We start from the raw sequence: 9327 nt of genomic DNA, 5'->3' as shown, positions 1-9327 counted from the left end.
TCAGCCAATGGTTCCAAGTGTTCTGGAAGCCCAGCACATCCTGCCCTTCCTTGGATTCTGGAGACATTTGCCTAAGCTAGAACAAGCTGTGTTTCCAACCCTTGCAAATGAGAGTGCTGACTAATGCAACACTGCTCCAAACATTAATGTCTTTCTCCCAACTCGTCACTCAGGCAGAGGTGGTCCAGCCTGGGCAAACCCAGGGAGAGACTAGCTCTCCCCTAGGCTTAGGATGGAGCCAGGGGCAGTAACTGACTTAATGTCCTCTGCACCTTAGGGGCAGAACCAGGTCCAGAAGCCAGGTTCACCCAAAGCAGCCTTTCCCAAAATGTGGCCCCATCCCTGGTGCCCACTCAGGTCAGGCTGGGCTGTTTTCTTGGACAGAGAAGTCACAGACCAGCAGTGGTCAGTGGGCTGTGCCCAGGCTGAGAACATTTCCCAGACCAGATGGTGTGTCTCTGGCAGGCCTTCAAAGCCAGCAGAGGCCAAGTCATGCCCGGAGGCCAAAAGGCCCAATATGGTGGGGGCTGGTCCAGAGTCCCAGTGAGCAAGGCATCCCAGTGCCCTCCTTGTTTGTCAGCTGGTCACCACCTGAGGGGCCCAGAGCAACAGGTGGACAAGGCAAGCCCAGGCAGGGGCACTTAGCCGGAAGGGGGGCTCGTAACCTCAGCTCACATACACAAACACACACACACACACAGAACCCCATATATAAATGCATGCACACACACTTCACACACACACACACACACTCTCCTCCCAAGTGCAACACCTGCTGACAGCACAGCAGACCACAGGGGCCCAGTGTGGCGTGGGGGAAACCCTGGAGTATGAGCCCACATTTTTTTGCATTGTCAGGGGAATAAAGATATTTGACAAAACCCTTGAGTCACATCCCCCATGGGGTCCTGCCTGCCTGCAGACCCCACCGAACCAGCTCCATGCACACGGCCGCTCAGACCCTTCCTCACAGGGCCCCCAAGGATTGACCACTATTCCAGCAATTGCAGAAAGATCTGGATCTGTAGCAGCAGGTCACTGATGGCCTTGGGCCAGGTGTCCTAGAAGCAGAGCCAAAAGCAGGGACTTGGGCAGATATGAGTTTTTAAGGGGGGGCTTTCAGGAAGGGAAGGGAAGTAAGGGCCCCAGGAAGTGAGGGGAAAGAGCCGAGCAAGAATGTAATGTCTTCCCTCAGCCTGATCCCACAGGGAGCTCTGGAGCACAGATTGTACCACCATGAGGCAGGGGCCAGCCATCCCTACTGCTGTGTCAGTTACTCACTGGGGCAAGGCATCCCCTCCCGGGTAAGGTGGCTCGCATCTGGAGAGGGCTGTTCTCCAGAGGAGAGACAGCTGTGAGCTCTTAGCAGCCAGCGCTCACAGCAGCTGGGGAAAGGTGCCCTGGCCAGGTAAACAGGATCTGGGTAAGACTCCTACAGTGTCTGCACCAGTGTAGACCAATGTAATTGTCTGAAGCTCTAAAAGGAAGGGATGAATTCATCTCTACTCAGGGATGCTTTTCAGAATATTGAACATCTGTCATGGCATGGGCCTGACCAATCAGAACACTGTGACCAACCCCAATGGCTGGTTGTAAAATATGGGCACAGCTACACCAGTGGGTATCAGCTGAATGTCAGCCCCGCCTCTGAGAAGGGATTATACCAGGAAGCAAGCCCTGCAGCAGGTGCTCTGTGAGCATCACTTTCCTGAATCCTCACAACCGCCCTGTAATGCCCCCTTTTCCTCATTTTACTGTGGAACAGCCACAGGCTCAGGGAAGTTAGGCAGCTCGTCCAAAGTCACACAGCCCAGTAAATAACAGGGGCACGACTCGCACTCAGACCTGTCTGCCTCCAGAGCCAGCGAACATTTTCCACTCTGCCTCACTGGCTTGAAAGAGATTTAAAAAGAAGGCAAGCAAAAGGAGCCCTTCTTCCAAGAGACATGAGGGTCCCTCGGTGACGCTGGGATCATGACTTTGTCATGTTCAGAGGGGAATGAAAGGGACAGGAAACAAGCGATGTGTGATCTCCTGTCATGTAGGGAGACGCTCTTTTCGGAGAAATGTGCTTTCTGCAGAATCAATATGCTCTGAAGCCTCAGAAAGCCAAGGAAGACAAACAGCCCTGACCCCTGCACGTGACAGCCCTGTTGTGAGAGATAGTAGAAATTAAATGGAATCATCTGGAGCAAGTAGGATATAAACATTCAATATTAATGATCCATTTCAGTCCCAAGGAAGTGAGCCTTGGGCTTTGCCCAGCTGTATGCCCTGTTGTTAAAAAGACCGACTTGTCCTGAGATGGGGATTCCTTGCCCTTCCTGCTAAAGGATGATGACAGAACTGTGTCCCCTACCCTGGAGTCAGCAAAATTTTTCCTTAAAGGGCCAGATAGGTAGTAGATATTTTGTGGACTGTGTGATCTGCGTTGCAACTATCCACTCTGCTGTTGTCACTCAAAAGTAGCCATAGACGATATGTAAATAAGTGGGCGTGGCTATGTTCCAATAAAACTTTATTGACAAAAATGGGCAGCCAGCTGGATTTGACCCACGGGCTATAGTTTGCCAACCCCTGCCTATCCTATTCCTTGGCTTTTCCAGGTAACCAATGCATGCAGTCTGGATGCTGGGCCATTTCCTGGCCCCAAGACATATCCCTAACTTGGGCTTTTTGTCTCTTGGGGTCATTGGCTATGCTGAAGGTCAGGCAACAGAGGTTAAATGGAACAATATGAATTCATGCCCACAAACTAAACCAGGTAAAACACTACTAGGTTGAGCATATGGCACTGCCGCATTCGACCTTTTTTTTTTAAATAAATGTTTAAACTTTCTATTTTAGAGTAGTTCTAGAAAAATGATAAAGATAGTAAAGTTCCCATATGCCCACAAATTGATGCATTATTATTAACTAAAATCCAAATTTATTCAGATTTCCTTAGTTTTTACTTAGTGTCCTTTTTCTGGGCCATTTATTTATTCAGTCATTGATTTATATCAGTATGGAACCATGGATATTTATTCTATACTTTGAGTTATAATCCAGTACTACTTTATTTTGTTGGTCAAATTTTTCCAGCTTTGACTATGGGAGCTCTTTCAGCTGGCTCCTGTGTCCCTTTGAGATCCCCCCCATCAATGGGGTGATTTGTCTTGTTTTGCTTAGTGTTTCTGAGACAGGCTGGGACCCTTTGCTGCAGTGCTTGTACCTGGACAATCCTCGAGCAACAAAATACAAAGAAACTATGAGGGACTAAAAATAGATGTGTGCATGCACAGTTGGGGCAAATTATGGACAACAAGATATAAAAAGACCAAAAACCCAACTGCCACTTCTGAAGAGCCAGAGGCAAAAACAGGGTGTCGGGAGCAAAAGCAGGGTACTTTTTCACAACACCATGCCCCCTGCACACAACACCAAAGGGGGGGGGCAAAACACCTAAGCCACCCCTCCTGCCCAATCCCTGGACACACCCCTACCCTCACCCCATATAAGGAACCAGCTCACCCCACCTCAGAGAGCAAGCAAGGGAAACTGTTACTTGTTTTCGCTTCCGCTGCTGCAGCAGGGGCCCCCGTAAAGCCCTGCCTGCATTTCTTGTCTGGGCTTTTATCAATTTCTATTGATTAAGGAAGGCCAAGAACCCTGGTCGGTATCACTTCCTTACTTTCTGACACTATACGATGCTCCCAGCTCATCTTATATATTTCCCACCCAAGTCTAGAATCAGACATTTCTCCACCGAGCCCCGGTGCCTTTTATTGGAGAGGGGTGTTATTAGAGAATGGAGATCTAGGCACTGGGTGTTTGTTGCTACTAAGCTCTCGTTGCTTCTAGCCCTGCTCAGCTGGCAGAGCAAGGAAGCATATGTGTGTTACTAGCCTGTGTGTATGCACATATGTATAAATATTTCCATATGCAACCATCTGTGTCTATATGAAATGTGAGTTCATACTGACATCTCCAACTCTAATCCATCACCACAGGGATCAGTCTAGTCTTCTCTCCTTTGCTTACTTGTATCCTTCCACTCCAACAATGAGAAACCTGGCTCCCATATCCACTATCCATTTACTTGTTTAATTTCAGTACGCATGTATAATGGTTGGTTAGTCAACCATTTTGACCTATAAAAATGGCAGTTTCATATGGTTCATCCTAAACAGAAGACAAGTGTGAATTGGTGACGTGGTCTCCATGTGAGTCATGTGGATGGATCATGACCAACATTATTTCTAATGACCATTCATTCATTCATGCATCAATGAATGGGTGGAGCGTTGACAACTGTTTACCCAACCACCCTTTCCTGGGTTCCCCCACCTCACTGGCCATTTCCACTCAGTCTCTCCGGCAGCTACCCCACACCGTCCAGGACTTGACCTCCTGGCTCTTCCTCAGACCCGAGAAGCTCATTTCCTCCTCAGGGTTTTTCTAACTACTGTCCCCTCCACCCGGGCAGCTCTGCCTCCCGATCTCTGCCGAACAGGGCCCTTCTCTAATTCGGGTCTCAGCTCAAACAGCACCTCCTCAGAGTGGCCTTCCCTGACACCAATCACCCTCTACCCCGTTGCCCTCTTTCCCTCTTTTTTTAACAACACGTTCTCATCCAGGAAGTTCTCACTCACCCCTTTCATGTCCTTCTCCTCCGTCAGCATTTTGCTTCCAGAGAGTTGAGGCCCGGCCGCATGTTCTCACCACTAACCCCCAGTACACAGAGCAGGGCCTGGCACAGCATAGATACTCAACTAATGCTTGTTGAATGAACTAATGACTCTCCCCAAAATCAAACTTTACAAAGTACCCAGTAGACTGGAGGTCAGCAGACCTTTTCTATAAAGAGGCAGATAATAAATAGTTTAGGCTTTGTGGGGCATTACAGTCTTTGCCACAGCTACTCATCTCCACTGTTGTAGGATGAAAATAGCCACGGACCATTTGTAGATGAATGGGTGTGGCTGTGTTCCTATGGGTGTGGCTGTGTTTATTTACAAACACAGTGGCAGACCAGATTGGGCAGGGGTGAGGGGAGCATAGTTTTGGGGTCTTTTTTTTGGCAATTTGTAATTTTTTTTTAATTGAAGTATAGTTGATTTACAATGTTGTGTTAGTTTCATGTGTACAGCGAAGTGATTCAGTTTTATATATATATATTTTTTCACTATAGGTTATTACAAGATATGGAATATGGTTCCCTGTGCTATACAGTAGGTCCCTGTTTATCTGTTTTATATATAGTAGTGTGTACTTGTTAATCCCAAACTCCTAATTTATTCTTCCCCCACCCCCCTTTCCCTTTGGTAACCATAAGTTTGTTTTCCATGTCTGTGAGCAGCTACTGTGGAGAACAGTATGGAGGTTCGTTAAAAAACTAAAAATAGAGCTACCGTATGATCCAGCAGTCCCAATCCTGAGCATATATCCAGAAAAGATGAAAACTTTTCAAAAAGATACACGCAACCCAGTGTTCATGGCAGCACTGTTTACAATAGCCAGGACATGGAAGCAACCTAAGGGTCCATCAACAGATGAATGGAAGAAGATGTGGTATATATGCACAATGGAATATTACTCAGCCATAAAAAAGAATGAGATAATGCCATTTGCAGCAACATGGATGGACATAGAGATTATCATACTAAGTGAAGTCAGACAGAGAAAGGCAAACATTATATGATATCACTTATATGTGGAATCTAAACAAAATGATACAAATGAACTTATTTACAAAACAGAAATAGACTCTGGGGGCCAGAGTTTGCTGACCCCTGTCCCCAACCAGTGTCAGTCTTAGACCTCATCTTCATATGTGATCAGTTCTTTGCCATCATTAACTGAGTATCAGTCATCACTTAGGTGAGGCATTCTCGAAACTGTACAAGGGAAGAAGCATTTTTAGTAGGCAACAAAATGTTCTTTTTCTGTATTCCCGCCCACCCCGGCCCATGAAAAGGAAGTGAGAGAGGCCCATCTCGAGTTTGATCACTCAGCGGCAGTTAGCCATCTCTTCCTCTCGGCTCCAAGAGCAGTAACAGGATAAAAATGCAGCAGCTGTCAGCTTCCCTCCTCTTGCCAGCCGCCTCCCCTGCAAAGACTAGACAGGGAGGGGCAGCCATCAGTCCCCAGAGGCATGGATTCCGCACAGACTTGGGGACCACTTGTTCCAATGCGTTCATCTATTTTACAGAACCTTCAAATTCCAAAAAGCAAATGCAAGATGGGCTGCTGTTTCATCCACAAGGTGGAACAGTGAAACAGTCACTCATCCGGAAGGGTATGTAAGCGGGCAGCATCATAAACAACCCCAGGTGTGGGGACAGCAGAAGGGCTGTAGTGACAATGGTCGTGATCCATCCACGATCTTACCACTGTATCATGAAGCATAAACGCTCCCACTGAGAAGGGGGGAGGGAGGGGGTCCCCTCATACCTTCCCCCACTCCACACAGTAGGCCCACAAGAAGATGAGTTTCTCCCCTCCCCTAGGCATGTCATGATCAGGTCATGGTTATTTGCTAATGAAAAGATAAAGCCAAAAATGGTGGGTGACTTCGACTAGGCCTTGTCATCAAGTTTTGAAGGGAGTGGAGCTGACTTCTATTGGTTTTGCCCACCCGGGATCCCTCGTTTCTCTGGGAAACACAGTGACCCCCTGCAGGAGCTTCACATGGCATGGACAGAGGTGTGGCTCAGGGCTGGCCAGGGCCCCATGAGCAGTTTGCCCATCACTCCTTCACCTTCCCCAGATGGACACAGGGTCTGTGAGATGGAAGTTCTCTTTCTGTTGGGTCTGCAAATTGGGATGACATAGGCCCAACGCTGCTGGGTGACCATCTTCCACAGAAGCAGAAAAAATCAGAAGTCAAAAGCCAGTTTTCCCAAACTCTACTCACAGTGGAGTCCGTTCCACACCTGCCCCTGCCACTGCCTCAGGCAGGGCAGTGACTGAACAAATAGCCAAGGACCTGGTTTCAATGTCTGTCAGTTTCCAGCAAAGGGGTCTTTCAGAGGTAATCACTGAGAGCTGGCATAGAGCCTTGATGGAGGGAAGAGCATAGTCAACACACAAAGGGAAGCAGAGCCGGGAGGCTAAGACATACCCTGGATCCAGCCATGCACGGAGCCAGACACTCCTGGGTTTCTCAACTACATGGGCAGTGAATTGCCCCATTTTGCTTAAGCTAGTTGGAGTTGGGCTCCTGTCACTTGAGACCAAAAGAGCCTTGACTAACACAAGTAGAAATGCATCGATTTACTGGGCGTCTCTCAGTCACTGTCCATTCATGACAGACCTTTAGTGAGTACTGTTCCAGTTACCTAATGTTGCATAGCAAGTTACCCCCAAACTCAGAGGCCTAATACCGTCATATATCATGTTCACAGATTCTGTGAGTCAGGAATTTGGGAAGAGCTCAGCCGGGCAGTGTCACCTGGGGGTCTCTGAAGCAGCAGCAGTTAGACGTCAGCTGGGGCTGCAGTCAACCAAAGGCTTGACTGGGGCTGGAGGATCCATGTCCAGGGCCCCTGAAGCACAGGGCTGGCAAGCTGGACTGGCTGCTGTCCAGGGGCCTCAGCTCTCCGGGGGCTGCCTGTGTACCCTCACTCAAGGCGGCTGGCTTCCCCCAGGGCCACAGTGGGAAGTGCAGTGCCCTTTAATTTTTTTTTATTGAAGTAGAGTTGATCTACAATGCTGTGCCAATCTCTGCTGTACAGCAAAGTGACTCAGTTATACACATACACTATATACATTCTTTTTTTATATTCTTTTCCATTATGGTTTACCACAGGATACTGAGTATAGTTCCCTGTGCTACACAGTAGGACCCTGTTGTTCATCCATTCTAAATGGAATAGTTTGCATCTACCAACCCCAAACTCCCAGTGCATCTGTCTCCCTCCCCCACCGCTTGGCAACCACCAGTCTGTTCTCTATGTCCGTGATTCTGTTTCTGTTTCATAGATAGGTTCATTTGTGTCATATTTTAGATTCCACATATAAGTGATATCATATGGTATTTGTCTTTCTCTTTCTGACGTACTTCACTTAGTATGATAATCTGTAGTTGCAGCCATGTTGCTGCAAATGGCATTATTTTGTTCTATTTTATGGCTGAGTAGTATTCCATTGTATATATACACCACATCTTCTCTATCATCTGTTGATGGACATTTAGGTTGTTTCCATGTTTGTGCAATGCCCTTTATGACCCTGCCTGAGAAGGCACACATCATCACCCACGTCTGAGTGCCAGCCCTGACTCAGTGTGCAAGGGGACCACACACAAAGGCAGTGGGGATCATCGGGGGGATGACCTTGAGGCTGGCTCCCTACCTCAGGCACCCGCCATGTGTGAGGGACTGGAAATGCAGGTGATTGAGACACAGTCCTCACTCCCAATGAACACTCAGCCTAGACAGAACGGAATGCAACTACGCAAACTCTGTCCCCAAAATCCTTCCCAACTCTCCTCGTCAAGTTGCTCCAGCTTTTGAGAAAAGGGGAATCTCACCCACTGGATTTGGATTTGTGTTTAGGGAATTGGATTTAAGCATTTAGTCACATAACTCTGGTTCTAGAAACAATGCTGACGGAACAATTAAAAGGTCCTATGGCCCAACGCTCCATTGCACACATGGCTGCATGTCACTGTGCCTTGACTAAATTTATCACAGCTTATGCCCGCATCTCTGGCAGACGACATTCACTTTCTAAACCCCTGAATTATTCCCAGACAACCTGGCACACAAATGCACTGACTCATTTTGTACAGCAGGAGTTAGAGAGCACAGTGGTCAAGAACTCTTGCACCTGGGTTCAAATCCCACCTCTGCTACTTGGTACCTACAAGATCTTTAAGTCTCAGTTTCCTCCTCTGTAAAGTAGGGTTGAAAACATACCTGTGTCATAAGGTCATGTGGACCCTGCAGTTCATGCATGAAACTCAGCATGGCACCTGGCACATGGTCACCACTTGAGAAAGGCTAGTCTTTCCGCGAGTGCTCTTAACTCAGGGAGGTAATCATTCACTTTTCCCTACTTTCACGAATCTTCTTTCCTTACAGACCACTGAGAGTTGGGCACAAGGACCGCCTCTTCCCTCCACCTCTCTTGCAGCCACCAGCCCCTCCCCACTACACATTCCTCACACCCACCCCTTCCCACCCCCCACTCCAACCATCCTTGCTGGTTGGTTGATAACACTCCAAACAAGTAAACCAGGAAAGACTGAGGTGAAGCCAGCACCTTAGAAGGGCACTTCTCTATCGGTCTTCGGGGTGTCCTCACTGAGGTTGGGGCTACTTTAATAAGCAAAAAAATGTG

Source organism: Balaenoptera ricei, chromosome 15 (assembly GCF_028023285.1).
Source record: "Balaenoptera ricei isolate mBalRic1 chromosome 15, mBalRic1.hap2, whole genome shotgun sequence".
Lineage (NCBI taxonomy): Eukaryota > Metazoa > Chordata > Mammalia > Artiodactyla > Balaenopteridae > Balaenoptera > Balaenoptera ricei.
The sequence above is the reverse complement of the archived record's forward strand: the minus strand, read 5'-3'. Positions refer to the sequence as shown.